At 37.9% G+C, this 19,921-nt stretch overlaps 1 long non-coding RNA gene across 1 annotated transcript in view; it reads left to right on the forward strand.

Moving 5' to 3' along the window:
* Positions 1 to 14,113, forward strand: part of LOC135271684 (uncharacterized) — a 227,010-nt gene extending 212,897 nt beyond the window's left edge. The window contains exon 3 of the long non-coding RNA XR_010339819.1: positions 13,849 to 14,113. This is a non-coding gene — a long non-coding RNA (uncharacterized LOC135271684). The remainder of the gene's footprint in view (positions 1 to 13,848) is intronic.
* Positions 14,114 to 19,921: the final 5,808 nt, after the last annotated feature.

A 19,921-nucleotide genomic window follows, 5' to 3' on the forward strand; every position in this document is an offset into this window, starting at 1 on the left:
TTGCTGCCTCAATTTCAGACCTTGTTTTTGATCTATTCAGGGATTCAGCTTCTTCCTGGTTTAGTCTTCAGCGAGTGTAAGTGTCCAATAATTTATCCACTTCTTCTAGATTTACTGGTTTACATATGTAGAAGTGTTTGTAGAAGTGTTTGTAGTAATCTCTGATGGTAGTTTGATATGCCCTTTATCATTTTTTTTATTGCATCTATTTGGTTCTTCTTTATCAGTCTGGCTAGTGGTCTGTTTCGTTGATCTTTTTAAATAACTAGCTCCTGGATTTATTGAGTTTTTGAAGGGTTTTTGTGTCTCGATCTCCTTCATTTCTCCTCTGATCTTATTTATTTCTTGCATTCTGCTAGCTTTTGAATCTGTTTGATCTTGCTCCTCTAGTTCTTTTAATCGTGACATTAAGGTGTCAATTTTAGATCTTCCCTCATTTCTCTTGTGGACATTTATTGGTATAAATTTTTCTCTAGACACTCCTTTACAGGTGTCCCAGAGATTCTGGTACATTGTGTCTTCTTTCTCATTGTTTTCAAAGAACATCTTTATTTCTGCCTTCATTTCAGTATTTATCCAGTAGTCATTCAGGAGCAGGTTGTGAGTGAGTTTCTTAATCCTGAATTCTAATTTGATTGCACTGTGGTCTCAGAGACTGTTATGATTTCCATTCTTTTGCATTTGCTGAGGAATGTTTTACTTTCAATTATGTGGTCAATTTTAGAATAAGTGCAATGTGGTGCTGAGAAGAATGTATATTCTGTGGATTTGGGTTGGAGAGTTCTGTAGATGTCTATTAGGTCCACTTGGTCCAGACCTGAGTTCAAGTCCTGGATATCCTTGTTAATTAATTTTCTAAATCTGTCTAATATTGACAGTGCTGTGTTAAATTCTCCCACTATTATTGCATGGGAATCTAAGTCTCTTTATAGGTCATTAAGAACTTGCTTTATGTATCTGGGTGCTCCTGTATTGGGTGCATATATAGTTAGGATAGTTGGTTCTTCTTGTTGCGTTGATCCCTTAACATTGTGTAATGCCCTTCTTTGTCTCTTTTGATCTTTGTTGGTTTAAAGTCTATTTTATCAGATACTAGAATTGCAACCTCTGCTTTTTTTTTTTGCTCTCCAATTGCTTGATAAATCTTCCTCTATCCCTTTATTTTGAGCTTGTGTGTGTATTTGCATGTGAGTTGGATCTCCTGAATACAGCACACCAATGGGGCTCTACTCTTTTTCCAATGTGCCATTCTATGTCTTTTGATTGGGGCAGTTAGCCCATTTAAGGTTAATATTGTTACATATGAATTTGATCCTGCCATTTTGATGCTAGCTGGTTGTTTTGCCCATTAGTTGATGCAGTTTCTCTAGTGTCAATGGTCTTTACAATTTGGTATGTTTTTGCTGTGACTGGTTGTTCCTTTCCATGTTTAGTGCTTCTTTCAGGAGCTCTTGTAAGGCAGGTCTGGTGGTGACAAAATATCTCAGCACTTGCTTGTCTGTAAATGATTTTACTTGTCCTTCACTTATGAAGCTTAGTATGGCTGGATATGAAATTCTGGGTTGAAAATTCTTTACTTTAAGGATGTTGAATATTGGCCCCCACTCTCTTCTGGCTTGTAGGGTTTCTGCTGAGAGATCCACTATGAGTCTGATGGGTTTCCCTTTGTGGGTAATCTGACCTTTCTCTCTGATGGCCCTTAGCATTTTTTTCTTCATTTCAACCCTAGTGAATCTGAGGATTATGTCCCTTGGGGTTGCTCTTCTGGAGGAATATCTTTGTGGTGGTCTCTATGTTTCCTGAATTTGAATGTCAGCCTGCCTTGCTAGGTTGGGGAAGTTCTAGTGGATAATAACCTGAAGAGTGTTTTCCAACTTGATTTCATTCTGTGACTTTCAGGTATACTGATCAAACATAGATTTGGTCTTTTAACATGATCCCATATTTCTTGGAGGTTTTGTTCATTTCCTTTCACTCTTTTTTCTCTAATCTTGCCTTCTTGCCTTATTTCATTGAGCTGATCTTCAATCTCTGATATCCTTTCTTCCACTCGATCAATTCAGCTATATTTTATTTTCTTCTTTTTAAAAACATAAGACAAAAGACATTTTCAGAGTAATGAGTGAAGACCATTCAGACATAAATTAACTAAAAAGTGAAAGTTCTTCCCCACTGTGCTCCATTTCTTAATCCCACTCCTGTCTTAGATGTATCCACTTTTAAAGGCCAAGGTGGGTGAATCACCAAGTCAGGAGTTCGAGACTAGGCTGACCAACATGGTGAAACCCTTTCTCTGCTAAAAATACAAAAATTAGCTGGAAGTGGTGGCCCATGCCTGTAATCCCAGCTACTCAGCAGGCTGAGGCAGGAGAATCACTTGAACCAGGGAGTTGGAGGTTGCAGTGAACCGCGATTACGCCATTGCACTGTAGCCTGGTAACAGAGAGAGTCTCCATCTCAAAAAAAAAAAAAAAATTCATTGTTCATTTTCCCCCATATCTCTTTTTGCACTCACATAAATATGTATTAGGTGGAAATGTTTTTCAGAAAGGGAAAAAGAAGGAGGCAGCATCAAGTTGAGTTAGTGTAGATAAGATCAAGATGTTTTAAAAGACATAATTAAAACGAGAGTAGAGGGCCGGGTGCAGTGGCTCACGCCTGTAATCCCAGCACTTTGGGAGGCCGAGGCAGGTGGATCACGAGCTCAAGAGATTGAGACCATCCTGGTCAACAGGGTGAAACCCTGTCTCTACTAAAAATACAAAAAATTAGCTGGGCATGGTGGCGCGTGCCTGTAATCCCAGGTATTCAGGAGGCTGAGGCAGGAGAATTGCCTGAACCCAGGAGGCGGAGGTTGCGGTGAGCCGAGATCGTGCCATTGCACTCCAGCCTGGGTAACAAGAGCGAAACTCTGTCTCAAAAAACAAAAAAGAGTAGAAAACATCCAGGTAATAGTTTGCATTCTTTTAACTACGCATATTAGGACAGACAAAAGCAAGCAAGGGATTTGACCAAATAGAGTAAAATGCTTGGGAAACCACAGTCTACATAATCTATTCCCCTTTGGTCTAGCTCGGAGTCCTCCAGTTTATATTAATCACATTGTAGTTAGATTAAACCACATACATATGCAGTAACTGGATGTGGGCACAGCCACAGACTCAGGTTATCAAATTCCTTTGTTCGTCTTTTCCTTCTCACAGAAATTTCAACCAGTAAAAATATTATTAAGGGATGGGGAATCCTACCCCTCTCTCCAAAGAAAATCATGTTGTTATGTGATAATCCTCCCACTTCTTTCATATTCCTGAGCAAGTTAAAAGGAATTCATGGTCAAAATCAAGAAGAGATCACTAGAGGAGTGTCTGTGTTAGAGGACTGCCTTTGCTCATGAGCCACAATTTTCAAATGAAAACTTGTCTGAAGCTATTTTCATAAAATTAAAAATTGGTTACCTCAGAGACCTAGATGGTTTAGAAACATAATTGTTCTAATTCCATGCATATTTGGTAATTTGTGGCAGAAGTCATCAGCTAAAATGAGCAAGGGAATTTCATTCTACTGAAAACAGTTAATTATGTTTTGTTAATGTAAAAATATGTCTACACTTTTGTTCACAGACAGAAGCTTATGCAGATAGGTAACAGATAACCCTGATCACACTTTTTTTGTCTTCATTAGGTAACATGTTGGTTTTAATATACAACAACCATGACCTTAATTGTAAATGAAGCTAAATATCTGTATCTATAATATCTACATAAATGGGTAAACATGTTTATGCAAATAGAGCTATATAGATAGAGGTAGATGAATTAGAGATAGGTATACAGAGAGATGATTAAATATATGATGAATAGATAGATAATAGATATGGTGTATGTACCGGAGAAAGAAGATTTTAAATATACTTTTTCCACACTGGGGATTTTTCCTTTTAATTTTATCTCTTAATAGAAACTAAGAAAGGTCCCTGTTTTATAGCTTGATACGATGATATCAGCCAAGATATATTTTTAGAAAGCTTTATAGAAAAGATGATTGATTGAGGAAATCATCATTAATCTCCCGTAAATGTTCCAGGCACTATGCCTGTATGTGTCATATGTCCTGTCTATTCAATCCACTTACCATTGAGTGGAAATTATTAATATTCTTTTATCAGAGAGTAAAGTATTATTAACTTGCACAAGGTCATGGGCTAACAAGTGATAAAACAGGATTTGAAATCAGGACTTTATGTCGCCAGTGTTCATGCATTTTTCACAACATCCTTTGAAAGAATCTTAAACACAGAATCAAACAAAACAGAAAACAATACATCTGAGTGTCCAAAATGCATGATACTGTGACTGCAAACCTATGAGATAACCTAAAACTAGGAGACTAATCGTCACATTCAAGAGACCTTACAATCTGAATTGCATCTTGCCAATTTAAAACACAAACATTATCAAGGATATCATATGATTATTTAGGGAATAATAATAAGATAAACATATTCTAGAGGAGGAAATGAGGACACGTAAATGGGCAAATGCTGACTTAAACCTACTTTGGATTCGCTCAGCTTAACATACCTTCTGGGTCCTCTTTTCCTCACACACACACACGCACACACAAATTGGCATTCATTATTGTATTTTGAAAACCAGATATGATGGAAGGGTATGTTTTGATCTGAGTGGAACACTGTACCAGTGACACTCATGCGCCACTTTTGATTATCTGAGTCTTGTGTGTCTAAGGAATTGTTTTGAAGCACAGCTTTCATCCAGAAGATAACATGCAAAGCCCAGTGCTGGTCTCTGTCACCTTATGAAGCAGTGGCTCATTTGCTAATGTAGCACTTTGAATTTGATTCTCATTGGTTCCTGCCTCACTTCCTGTTGCTTTCATTCCACCATCCTAGATTACACCTCCCAAATAAAGCCTTAAGCTCTTAATATTTGCCTCAGGCTCCATTTTATATGGAACCTGGACCAAGTAGAAGACTCCCTGGAAGAGAGGTTTCTTGATCTATAAATTCATAGAATATGAAACACACAAACTTCTGCAAATTATAGTGTAATGTGGTCATTTTGTAAATGAAGACATTGAAAAAGTCAAAGCTTTAACATCTTGCTCAAAGTCAAAGGACATGAACCCCAAATCTCCCTGATTCCAATTCTAATGCATTTTATGCCATGTCTAAATGTGTTGCATCAGAATCACTTGGTGGTTTAACTTATTTAATTTCCTGTACCTGAATATTGCCTCAGGAATCTTGAAACAAAATAGAGTGGGTGGGGAGGCCTTAGTCTCTATTTTTATCAAGAACCCATGTTGATCCCCATAAATAATAATCTTCGGAGACAGTATCCCAATGAGAAACATATCAAAAACAAAACAAATAATATAAAGCAATTTTATGAATGAAAATCCCATGTAAAAATGTATTTCACTTTGTAGGGTTACCACTCATGTAAAAACTCACAATTTCTAATTACATGTGGCTTATTCAGAAAAGCAGCATTCTCAGTGTAATATAATTCTATGTTCTTAAATGAATGTGATGTATTACGCTAACATTTTTAAATGAAAAAGAGCAGAACAACTAACCACTCAGAAAGCTCAGACTACTTCATAAACTACTGCCAACCTTCATTAAGAATATTCTTTTTTAAAAGACACTGAAATACTTGATATGAAGGATAGTAAGTAGGAATAAATATTTCAGTGGGAGTATACCAGGTATTTAATTATTTATAATCTCAGAGTAGCCTGGTAATAATCCTAGACTATCAAGAGCAAAACCAAACTTACATCTATACTATGAATATTTAAGGCTAATGAAACTGATTTTGATGACCTACTTCCATAGAGGGACCAGTTATATTGCAATGAACTGTGAAGATCTGAGATCTTTCTCCTACTCACCAGCTTGTAAGTTAGCTTACAACTAGGTGGTGGTTGAAAGCATCCGACTCTTGGGTCAGAGATGAAAGACAGACAGTTCATTACTCACAGCAATAATAGGAGCCATAGTACCAGCATTTTTGCACAGGCTATCTGAGCTCTGATTCCCATGAGGCATCATAAAGAGGGCCAGATAACACCTATGCACAGTGAATCCCTTTATAGGAGAAGAATTCCGAGCTTAGGGACTCTGAATTTTTTATAATGAGCAATAAGCATGCCTGCCTTTTACTCTAGTGGAAGACATTGTCTTTATTATACTGGATAATAACTCTGCATGCCTATTGCTCCAGAGAGAGACATCTCTACATTCCCAGGTTGCTTTTTGTACAGACATCCTTGAAAAGACAGTTCAGAACAAAGGGCAGTTAGTGACTCTGCTTGCAAGATATGAAAGAATGTGAGACCTATGGAGAATTGTCTCTCAAAGCACATTCTTTTCCATAACTATGTAGTTGCTTTATCATTCCATGAGATGATTCTTTCATCATGTAAATAAGTATTCAAAAGAACACCTTTCAAGACATACCATAGTTCTTTCAATCCCCAGAATGCATTTTAGCAAACTAATGAGAATAAGGAGAAAAAGTTGCTATACTTCTAAAGATAGTACTTTTTGATGGGAGAAAAGGAAGACTTTACTGATTCCATTACTTATTAGGAAAAGAGGAAGTCAAACTGTCTCTATTTACAGACGACATGATTGTATATTTACAAGACCCCATTGTCTCAGCCCCAAATTTCCTTAAGCTGATAAGCAACTTCAGCAAAGTCTCAGGATACAAAATCAATGTGTAAAAATCACAAGCATTCCTATACACCAATAGTAGACAAACAGAGAGTCAAATCATGAGTGAACTTCCATTCACAATTGCTACAGAGAGTAAAATACCTAAGAATACAAGTAACAAGGGATGTGAAGGACCTCTTCACCACTGCTCAAGGAAATAAGAGAGGACACAAACAGATGGAAAAACATTCCATACTCATGGTTTGGAAGAATCAAGATCATGAAAATGGCCATACTGCCCCAAGTAATTTATAGATTCAATGCTATATTGACTTTCTTGACAGAATTGGAAAAAAACTACCTTAAACTTCATATGGAACCAAAAAAGAGCCCACACAGCCAAGACAATCCTAAGCAAAAAAACAAAAACAACCAAAACACAAAAACAAAGCTGGAGGTATCACGCTACCTGATTTCAAACTATACTACAAGCTACAGTAATCAAAACAGCATAGTACTCCAACCAAAACTGAGATACATAGACCAATGGAACAGAACAGAGGCCTCAGAAATAATGCCACACATCTACAGCCATCTGATCTTTGACCAACCTGACTAAAACAAGCAATGAGGAAAGATTCCCTAGTTAATAAATGGTGTTGGGAAAACTGGCTAGCCATATGCAGAAAGCTGAAACTGGACCCCTTCCTTTACACCTTATACAAAAATTCACTTTAGATAGATTAAAGATTTAAACACAACACCTGACACCATAAAAACCCTAGAAGAAATCCTAAGCAATACCATTCAGGACATAGGTAAGGGCAAGGATTTCATGACTAAAACACCAAAAGCAAAGGCAACAAAAGCCAAAACAGACAAATGGGATCTAATTTAACTAAAGAGCTTCTGCACAGCAAAGAAAACAATCATTAGAGTGAACTGGCAACCAACAGAATGGGAAAAAATGTTTGCAATTTACCCATCTGACATAGGGCTAATATAATATCCAGAATCCATAAAGAATGTAAACAAATTTACAAGCTAAAAACAACCTCATCAAAAAGTAGGTGAAGAATATGAACAGACATTTGTCTAAAGAAGACATTTATGCAGCCAACAAACATATGAAAAATGCTCATCATTACTGGTCATTACAGAAATGGAAATCAAAACCACCACATTGAGATACCATCTCATGCCAGGTAGAATGGCAATCATTAAAAAATCAGAAGACAATAGATGCCAGAGAGAGGATGTGGAAAAATAGTAATGCTTTTACACTGTTGGTGGGAGTGTTAATTAGTTCAGCCATTGTGGAAGACAATGTGGTGATTCCTCAAGGATCTAGAAATAGAAATACCATTTGACCTAGCAATCCCATTACTGGGTATATACCCAAAGGATTATAAATCATTCTATTATAAAGACACATGTACATGTATTTTTATTGTGTCACTGTTCACAATAGCAAAGTCTTGGAACCAACCCAAATATCCATTAATGATAGATTGGATAAAGAAAATGTGGCACATATAAGCCATGAAATACTATGCAGCCATAAAAAAGGATGAGTTCATGTCCTTTGCAGAGACATAGATAAAGTGGAAAACCATCATTCTCAGCAAACTGACACTAGAACAGAAAACCAAACACCACATGTTCTCAGTCTTAAGTGGGTGTTGAACAATGAGAACACATGGACACAGGGAGGGGAACATCACACACTGGGGCCTGTTAGGGAATGGGGGATAGAGGAGGGATAGCATTAGGAGAAATACCTAATGTAGATGACAGGGTGATGGATGTAGCAAAGCATCATGGCATGTGTATGCCTATGTAACAAACCTGCACGTTCTGCACATGTGCCCCAGAACTTAATGTATTAAGAAAAGATTAAAATTCTTTGCCATTTCCTAGATTAAAAAAAAAAAAAACAAAAAGAGTTCATTTTTTTCCTTTCTTCATCTCTCCATAAAATACTGGAACGAGAGCTGCAACTCTGATACATTAGACAATAAAGAGCTTTGCAGACAAAAGCAGTGAAGAATTACAGTAAAGCTGAGTTTTGAAATCAGACAAAACTGCTCAAATTTAATCTCTGATTCTTAAGTGGTGTGAGTTATTAAGCTTGTTAATACTCAGGTTCATCAACTTTATTACAAAGATGACAATACCTACTTCATATGATTATATGGATAATGTATGGAAAGCGCTTATTGAAATGTGTTACAGATGATGTTCATAGTCGTTAATATTCATGGAAGCATGCAAATAATTTCATTTCTTCATGGAGCCCATTGAAAGTGGCCTCACCAACCTGTCTTGCATACTGCAGATAAGAAAACAGAAATATGGAAAGTTTGAAGGGCTTGTGTGATATTGCACTAGGGTAGAAGTCTTTGCAACTGCTTGGGTCTGCTTAGACCACACATACACCTTATTTAGTTTTTCCATGATACATTATTTTTATAACAAGGACTGTTGTGTGACTTCAGTCCATACCTACTATTCATACCAATGTGGGAGAGCAACTCAGGGGAACCAGTAGGGAATGTGTGAGCACGAGCCAGCACAACAGGATGCTAAATCAATCAAAGAGTTAATGGTAGTTAGTTCTGATTAACCGGATTTTAAAGACCTTCTTTAAAAAAAAAATATTCTAGTGTAACAGCTTGAAGTTGGAGACTCAAAGCTCTTAAGATATAGGTACCTCAAGGTAAGCTCTGTTTTTCTTGTGCTAAAAATTTAAAAAGAGAGAATTCAATTTTCCCCACACAGTTTTCATTTCATTTCTCTGCTTTTCTCTTAACCACTAATATATATGTACTTAGATGAAATTGTGTTTCTTTTATCTTATGTAATGCTGCCATTGATTGAGTGTGTGGGCATCAGCAATTCCCCTTTAGGAAGTTTTATTCCTGTTCCCTCACATTGATGTATTCATAGGTATGAGTTTGTGTCTTTATGTGCATATCATGGTTTTAGTAGCAGTGGGAAGAAGGGTGTGTGTATGTGTGTTGCAACTGTCCACCTCCTGCTAGTTGAGACTTTAGTTGCGTAGAGTAGGAGGATTTTTGGCACACTTTCCTCTAAAGAAAACACAGTCTGATTTGAGGAGTGCCTACCTCTTACAAGGCCTTGATTGTGTGAGAATGCCAAAAAAGAAACAAATGCAGTTTAATTGCGTCCGATGCTTAGTGACTAGTTCACAAATCTTTTATTTGTTTTTAGAAGTGCTGCAGTGGCACTAAAATTTGTGTGTGTTCAGGGAGATGCAGACGTAGCTTACAGTAGGACTTAGAAGCCAGCATAATTACCTGGGCTCCTGTCAAACTAATAAACTAATAGAGGGCTTAAATAAAATCAGGAAAGGGCAAGGATTTAAGAAACTTAAAGAATGAGACTAGACATTGAGTCCTGTTAAATTTTCTTTATGTATGTATTTGAGAGGCCAGTGGTCCCATGGAATATGAATTATACATTTCTAACTTGAAAATACTTAAACTCTATATAGGAGGATTTTAAAGTTTTGAAGCCAACGTACTACTCTTGTGTTTTATTGCAGTCACATAGGAGGCTCAGGGACATCTCTCTTGCATAAAAAGAAAAGGCTCAAGTTTTCTTCCCATATGTAAACACTGAGAAGAAAAGTCTCCTTGGTAGAATGTTCCTGCCCACTTACAGATAACTGAGGGCACACATGTCATTTGTTTTATTGTCTATAACCCAGAGAAACCTTAGGAAAACGTAAGAAAATTTAATAGCTGTGTATAGCTACTGAAAAGGGTCTTTTAATAATGTGAAGAATTTACTTACTGAGTGTTTTCACTAAACTAGGAAGTTTGGAACACATTTCCTATCTGATAAGGTCAGCCTTTTATACTTGGGATTTTATTTAAAATTTTTAGACTAATACATTTAGAACTACTTAGTGTTGGAACCATGGTTCCTGAACTGCAGCCTGCAAGGAAGGCCTTTGAGAAATGTTTATATTCCAGGAGGATAAAAGAATGGATAAATTATCTACTATGTGAATGTATGCATGTGTATAAGTGAATCTAAACATAAACTTCTGATTGTTCTTCTGACTTGCACTTTCCACGTAATAACCAAATTTAGTAAATATGAGTCATTTGTTCTACATAGAATATAATGAGTCTATTTAGAATGAGATTCTTAAAGCCATTTGTATAATATAACTGAGATTGTGACTGTGTATATTTTTGTCTTTCTCCATTTCCCTTCTTAATAATAGCATCATTTATCCAATCGTCCATTCATTCAATAACATTTAAGTGCTTAGTATATTCCAGGAAATATGCTTAGTGTTAGAAATAAAAATAAGACCAGGATGTAGTCCCTTCCTCAAAAATGTCAGTGATTAACAGGAGACTCTGAGGTCTAAATAAATTAATTAAAACACAATGCTAAAAATGATATAAGTAAGTGCATGTTTAAGGGAAATTCAGAGACAAGATTTCACTCAACCATGGTGGAAACGGGAACGCTCACAATGGAGATGATATTTGGGTTGGATCTTGAGTTACTGGGGCAAGTTTGCCAGAGGAAGAATGGAGAAGAATGTGTGAGACATATAAAATAGGCAAAGTTCGCTATAAACTCACTTCATTATAAAATGCTCCAAACAGAATCACTTAAGTTTGATTTAAACAACTCCTGTTGTATGGTTCCATGCTATAATTTTAGACAGCCATTTCCTATTTGACAGCTCCCTCCTTTGGCAGGGTATATTCTTGAATCCTACCTATTTCTGATTCTGTGGTCCTGCCTGGAGAATTTTGTGTGTATGTGTGTGTGTGTGTGTGTGTGAAGTTCCTTGAAGATCCATGGCCATGCCTTATGTGATTTTCGTCTCTCAAACCCACCACCATGCTACCATTATAGCAGGTGCTAAGAAATCATGTGTCTAGTAAAGACATAAAGGAATACTTGTTATGACTCTCAAAATCCCATATAGGAGATGCCTAGGGACAAAAAATGGATTAGAATTGTGGTTAGGGAAGCTGTCATAGAGCTTTGTGCTGAGCAATCATGCTGATTTTACACAGGCTGTGGCTTTAGAGGACTGGAACTGGTGAAAATCTAATACCCTCTTCCAGCCACACTTTGGCCTTGCCATTGGAGTAAGCAAAAGATTAAGTTAATAAATAGGTCTGACTTCCTTTTTGCTTTCAAAATATGGAATCTAGAAGCAGGGTCTCTCCAAGCATAAGAGAAATGAGAAATCATGAAAAGGTTTTCATCAATGCCCAATAAATGATTGGAAAGCCTAATGCAAAATGGCGAATTGTGAATACTGCCTGATATCATTAGCTATAAAGCTATCTGAAGCCCTTTGATCAATCCCCTCATTCTACGACTGTGTATGAGACAAATCAAATGTTCTTGTCACCAAGCAGGGAAGAGAGAGGCTGAGCCATCTAGCCAGTTTAGTCAATGTAAAGTATACTTGAAGTCTAGATTTTGGCCAAAGTTGTAAGTGAAAATATCCAGGATAAAAATCATATAGAAAAGAAGTTTTTCATCTGAATTTCATGTAACATCATAGATCACTAAAGCAAAAGGAATTTTAAAATCTAATTTGCTTTTCACAAGGGATTGGGAAACCTGGCAGGATTTTGGGTTCTTCGGGGGTCTTGAGTTATTTCTCAAATATTTTGGGTTCAATAAAATCCAAAATGCATTTTGCCCTGAGCACTTTTCCCCTTAATTTTGAAACCCATGTGTAATCTAAAGGAAATGTAATCCATATGTTTCTGATTCATTTACACTTAACTCATCAAAATATTTTTCTAGGAGCTATTTGATGTTGAAGAAGCATTTTGAGACTTTTTAATAAGCTTTTTAACTGCACCCCCCCACCTTAAAACAGAAGGGCATGCTTTGCCAAGGTGAAATAAGCCCCAATACCAAAATATTTGGATTCAGTTCCAAACTCTCTGAACCACAGAATGTAAGATAGATTCTCACTTTATCCAGTTTTTTCTTCTATCCCGTTTTCTGGGCTGGTTGAGCATGTAAAATTCAGCAGCATTGCTTAAGATGAAAATGGGACTCCTGTGACTTTACCACAGAATCAAGAGGAAGGATTAAAACAGTAAGCTAACAAAGTTGTGAGGTTAATACAAGAAAAAAAAATTAAAGGTTAGCTTTCGTGGGCAATTGCTTCAGTTACAGAAAGACATGCAGGGTTGAGGCAAGCAACTTGTTTCAGTTAGAATCATAGTCAAGATTGCCCAACTATGATATTTTGTTTGTTTGTTTTGGAAGCCAAGTGGAAAGTTATGAATGACCTTTTCAAACGTTCCCTAACATAAACTAAATTTCCTAGGGAACTGATCTTTGCCATATATTGGTCCTGTTCTCCAAGTTCTCCATCACCATTCTTAGTTGCAATGCTCGTAAATCTGGAGTTTGATAGTTTCACATTCAAAGCTCACTACAATTCTAGCCCAAGATGCTCTGTCTGTGTTAATGTCTACTGGTCTCCTCCAGCACAACTGTGACTTAAAAACAATCAAACCCTGTGCGATTCCTTCAGCAAATGTTCAGTTTTGCTGTATTTACTCAAGTCATGTTTACTGTCTTCACTTACACCGAATACATATTTAGAATCTTCCTCTGATCACCACAGGCAGAAGCATTGCTTCCTTTGACTGCATTGCTCGTGATCACAGTTTCTCAGCTGTGGCATTATTGGGCAATTGGGCATTTTGAACAATTGTTCTTATTTAGCTGGACATCCTAGCTGTTGGTTCTGTGCCTTGTAAGATTCAACATCTTTTGCCCTTTCCATCAGCACTGTTACAGCAATTGAAAATGCTTCCAGATATTGCCAAGTATCCCTGGGGAGGGGAATAAAACTGCCCCCAGCTGAGAACCACTGCACTAGAACTTTACTGATACCACCTCTTTGGACAGTCACAAGATTGCCTTATATGTACATGCATACATTGGTATATATTTTAAGCTTCTGGGAGACAGGGAGAATTTCACGCTCAACTTCTTACTCAGAACAGTACATTCATCAGTGATTTGTATAATCTCTGTTTTTCATGTGTAATATTTATTTGTTAAATAAAGTGCTAAAGTTAAAAGAAAATGCTTAGTCTAATTCTGTTTTCTTATACTTCTAGGTCTAAATAGTAACCAAGTTCTGCTGGAAACTTCTGGAATGTACCTCTGCCTCTCCAAAGCTCTTCTTCATATCCTTATTTTGTAGACATTATCTTTTTTTAACTTTTATTTTAGGTCTGGGATACACATTAATGTTTGTTATATGAGTAATCTCAAGGGGGTTGTTGTACAGATTATTTCATCACCTAGGTATTAAGCCATACTCAATAGTTATTTTTCCTGATCCTCCCCGTCCTCCTATCCAGTACCTTCAGGTAGACCCCAGTGTCTCTTGTTCCCTTCTTTGTGTTCATGAGTTCTCATCATTTAGCTCCCACTTGTAAGTGAGAACATATGGTATTTGGCTTTATGCTCCTGCATTAGTTTGCTAAGGATACACATTCACACAAATGTTGATTACGGCACTTTCACAATAGTAAAGACATGAAGTCAACCTAAATGTCCATCAGTGATAGAGTGGATAAGAAAATGGGATTTCCACCAAGGTGGCTGAATAGGAACAGCTCTGGTGTGCAGTTCCCAGCAAGAGCTGCAGAAGGCAAGTGATCTCCACATTTCCAACTAAGGTACCAGGTTCATCTCATTGGGGCTGGTTAGACAGTGGGTGCAGCCCAAGCAGGGCTGGGTGTCGCCTCACCTGGGGTCAGAGAACACCCTCTCCTAGCCAAGGGAAGCCATTAGGGACTTTTCCCAACATTCTGGCTCAGATACCGTGCTTTTCCCACAGTCTTCACAACCTGCAGACCAGGAAATTCCCTCCAGTGCCTACACCACCAGCACCCTGGGTTTCCAGTACAAAACTGGGCAGCTGTTTTAGCCACAGCAGTTTTTTTTTTCTTATACCCCAGTGGCACCTGAAATGCCAGTGAGACAGAGATGCTCATTCCCTGAAAAAGGGGGCTGAAACCAGGGAGCCAGGTGATCTGGCTCAGTGGGTCCCACCCCTACAAAGACCAGGAAGCTAAGATCCACTAACTTGAAATTCTTGCAGCCGGCACAGCAGTCTGAGCTTGACCTGGGATGTTCGAGCTTGGTGCGGGGAGGGGTGTCCACCATTGCTGAGGCTCTGGTAGGCGGTTTTAACCTCACCTGTGTAAACAAAGTCACTGGGCAGTTTAAACAACAACTGGGCAGAGCCCATGGCAGCTCAGCAAGGCCTCTGCAGGCAGATGTCACTAGACTCCCTTCTTGCTGGGGAGGGCATCTCTGAGAAAAGGCAGCAGCCTGTCAAGGACTTATAAATAAAGGCCTCACCTTCCTGGGACAGAGCACCTACGAAAAGGGGTGGTTGTGGGTTCAGCTTTAGCAGACTTAAACATCCCTGCCCAGCAGCTCTGAAGGGAGCAATGGATTTCCCAGCACAATGCTTGAGCTCCAATAAGAGACAGACTGCCTCCTCCAGTGTCTCCCTGACTCCATGTATTCTGACTGGGAGACACGTCATACAGGAAAGCTCTGGCTGGCCAGCTGGCAGGTAACCTTCTGGGATGAAGGTACCAGAGGAAGGAACAGGTGCAATGTTTGCTGTTCTGCCGACCCCACAGGTAATTCCCAGGAAAGCAGGGTCTGGAGTGGCTCATGAGCAAACTCCAGCAGACCTGCAGCAGAGGGACCTGTTGTAAGGAAAACTAAAAAACAGAAAGAAGTAGTTTCAACATCAACTGAAAGGACGTCCACCCAGAAACCCCATCTAAGGGCCACCAACTTCAAAGACCAAAGGTAGATAAATCCACACGGATGGGAAGAAACCAGCACAGAAAGGCTGAAATCTCCAAAAACCAGAATGCCTTTTCTCCTCCAAGGGACCAAACACCTCATCAGCAAGGGAAAAAACTAGATGGAGATTGAGTTTCATGAATTGACAGAAACAGTCTTCAGAAGTTGGGTAATAACAAACTTCTCCGAGCTAAAGGAGCATGTTGCAACCCAACGCAAGGAAGCTAAGAACCTTGAAAAAAAGGTTAGACAAAATGCTAACTAGAATAACCAGCATAGAAGAGAACATAAACGACTTGATGGAGCTGAAAAACACAGCACGAGAACTTCATAAAGCATACACAAGTTTCAATAGCTGAATTGATCAAGTGGAAGAAAGGATATTAGAGACTGAAGACCAACTCAATGAAATAAGAATGAGAATTCAAGACTAGAAAAAAAAAGACTGACAAGAAATGAACAAAGCCTCCAAGAAATATGGGCTCATGTGAAAAGACCAAATCTACATTTGATCGGTGTACCTGAAAGTGATGGGGAGAATGAAACCAACTTGGAAAACACTCTTCAGAATATTATCCAGGAGAACTTCCACAACCTAGCAAGGTGGGCGGACATTCAAATTCAGGAAACATAGAGAACACCACAAAGATATTCCTCCAGAAGAGAAACCCCAAGGGACGTAATTCTCAGATTCACCAGGGTTGAAATGAAGAAAAAAATGCTAAGGGCTACCAGAGAGAAAGGTCAGATTACCCACAAAGGGAAACCCATCAGACTCATAGTGGATCTCTCAGCAGAAACCCTACAAGCCAGAAGAGAGTGGGGGCCAATATTCAACATCCTTAAAGTAAAGAATTTTCAACCCAGAATTTCATATCCAGCCAAACTAAGCTTCATAAGCAAAAGAGAAATAAAATCCTTTACAGACAAGCAAGTGCTGAGATATTTTGTCACCACCAGAACTGCCTTATAAGAGCTCCTGAAAGAAGCACTAAACATGGAAAGGAACAACCAGTGCCAGCCACTGCAAAAACATAACAAATTGTAAAGAACATTGACACTTTGAAGAAACTGCATCAACTAATGGGCAAAACAACCAGTTAGCATCAAAATGACGGGGTCAGATTCACATATAACAATGTTAACCTTAAATGTAAATGGGCTAAATGCCCCAATCCAAAGACATAGACTGGCGAATTGGATAAAGAGTCAAGACCCATTGGTGTGCCGTATTCAGGAGACCCATCTCAAATGCAAAGACACACATAGGCTCAAAGTAAAGGGATGGAGGAAGATTTACCAAGTTAAAAAAAAAAAAAAAAAAGCAGGGGTTGTAATCCTAGTCTCTGATAAAATATACTTTAAATGAATGAGGATCAATAGAGACAAATAAGGGCATTACATAATGGTAAAGGGATCAATGCAACAAGAAGAGCTAACTATAATATATATGCACCCAATACAGAAGCAGCCAGATACATAAAGCAAGTTCTTAATGACCTACAAAGAGACTTAGACTCCCACACAATAATAGTGGGAGAATTTAACACTGATCTATCAATATTAGACAGATCAAGGAGACAGGAAATTATTAACTAAAATATTCAGGACTTATACTCAGCTGTGGACCAAGTGGAGCTAGCAGACATCTAGAGAACTCTCCACCATAAATCCACATAATATACATTTTCTCACTACCACATTGCATTTATTTTAAAATTGACCACATAATTGGAGGTAAAACACTCCTCAAAAAATGGAAAAGACCAGAAATCATAACAAACAATCTCTCAGACCACAATGCAATCAAGTTAGAACTCAGGATTAAGCTACTCACTCACAATCACATAACTACATGGAAATTGAACAACCAGCTCCTGAATGACTACTGGATAAACAGTGAAATGAAGGCAGAAATAAAAATGTTCTTCTAAACCAATGAGAGCGAAGACACGATGTCCCAGAATCTCCGGGACACATTTTAAGCAATGTCTAGAGGGAAATTTATAGCACTAAATGCCCCCAGGAGAAATGAGGAAAGATCTAAAATTGACACCCTAATGTCACAATTGAAAGAACTAGAGGAGCAAGAACAAACCAATTCAAAAGCTGGCAGAAGACAAGAAATAACTAAGAGCAGAACTGAAGACGACAGAGACAGAAAATATCCTTAAAAAACAGTAAATCCAGGACCTGGCTTTTTGAAAAGATCAACAAAACTGATAAACTGCTAGGTTGACTAATAAAAGAAGAAGAAAGAGAAGAAGAATCAAATAGATGGAATAAAAAGTGATAAAGGGGATATCGCCACTAATCCCACAGAAATACCAACTACCATCAGAGATTACTACAAATACCTCTATACACATAAACCAGTAAAACTAGAATAGATAAATTCATGGACACTTACACCCTCCCAAGACTAAACCAGGAAGAAGCTGAATCCCTGAATAGACCAATAACAAGTTCTGAAATTGAGGCAGCAATTAATAGCCTATCAACCAAAAAAAGTCCAGGTCCAGATGGGTTCATAGCCAGATTCTACCAGATATACAGAGAGGAGCTGGTACTATTCCTTCTGAAACTATTCCAAACAATACAAAAAGAGGGAATCCTCCCTAACTCATTTTATCAGACCAACATCAGCCTGATACCAAAACCTGGCAGACACACAACTGGAAAAGAAAATTTCAGGCCAATATCCATGATAAACATCAATGTGAAAATCTTCAGTAAAATACTGGCAAACCAAATTCAGTAGCACATCAAAAAGCTTATCCATCATGATAAAGTCGGCTTCATCCCTGGGATGCAAAGTGGTTCAACGTATGCAAATCTATAAATGTAATCCATCACATAAATAGAACCAAAGACAAAAACCACATCATTATCTCAATAGATGCAGAGAAGGTTTTTGACAAAATTCAGCAGCCCTTTATGATAAAAGCTCTCAATAAACTAGGTATTGATGGAACTTATCCCAAAATAATAAGAGCTATTTATGACAAACCCACAGCCAATATCATACTGAATGGGCAAAAACTGGGAGCATTCCCTTTGAAAATGGCACAAGACAAAGGTCCCCTCTCTCACCACTCCTATTCAACATACTATTGGAAGTTCTGGTCAGGGCAATCAGGCAAGAAAAAGAAATAAAGGGTTTTCAATTAGGAAAAGAGGAAGTCAAATTATCTTTGTTGGGAGACAACATGATTGTATATTTAGAAGACCCCAGCATCTCAGCCCAAAATCTCCTTAAGATGACAAGCAACTTCAGCAAAGTCTCAGAATACAAAATCAATGTGCAGAAATCACAAGCATTCCTATAACCAACAACAGACAGAGAGCCAAATCATGAGTGAACTCCCATTCACAATTACTAAAAAGGAATAAAATACCTAGGAATACAACTACCAAGGGATCTGAAGGACCTCTTCAAGGAGAACTACAAATCACTGGTCAAGAAAATTAGAACACAAACAGATGGAAAAACATTCCATGCTCATGTTTAGGAAGAATCAATATAGTGAAAATGGCCATACTGCACAAAATAATTTATAGATTCAATGCTATCCCCATGAGCTACCATTCACTTTCTTCACAGAATTGGAAAAATCTACCTTAAACTTCATATGGAACCAAAAAAGGGCCCGAATAGTCAAGATAATCCTAAGCAAAACAAAAAACAAAAAAAAACCAAAGAACAAAAAACAAACAAAAAAGAACAAAGCTGGAGGCATCACGCTACCTGACTTCAAACTATATTACAAGCTACAGTAAACAAAACAGTATGCTACTGGTACCAAAACAGAGATATAGACCAATGGAACAGAATAGAGGCCTCAGAAATAATGCCACACAGCTACAACCATCTGCTCTTTGACAAACCTGACAAAAACAGGCAATGGGGAAAGATTCCCTATTTAATAAATGGTGTTCAGAAAACTGGTTAGCCATATGCAGGAAGCTGAAACTGGATCCCTTCCTTACAGCTTATACAGAAATTAACTCCAGATGGATTAAAGATTTAAACTTAAGACTTAACACCATAAAAACTCCAGAAGAAACCTAGGCAATACTATTCAGGACATAGGCATAGGCAAGGACTTCATGACTAAAACACCAAAAGCAATGGCAATAAAAGCCAAAACAGACAAATGGGATCTAATTAAACTAAAGAGCTTCTGCAAACTATCATTAGAATGAACCAGTAACCAACAGAATGGGGAAAAGTTTTTGCAATTTACCCATCTGACAAAGTGCTAATATCCAGAATGTACAATGAACTTAAAAAAACTTACAAGAAAAAAAGACCCATCAGAAAGTGGGCGAAGGATATGAACAGACACTTCTTAA

The sequence above is a fragment of the Aotus nancymaae genome, unplaced genomic scaffold, assembly GCF_030222135.1.
Source record: "Aotus nancymaae isolate 86718 unplaced genomic scaffold, 86718_ANA_hifiasm-v0.15.2.pri h1tg000089l, whole genome shotgun sequence".
In the NCBI taxonomy this organism is placed as follows: domain Eukaryota; kingdom Metazoa; phylum Chordata; class Mammalia; order Primates; family Aotidae; genus Aotus; species Aotus nancymaae.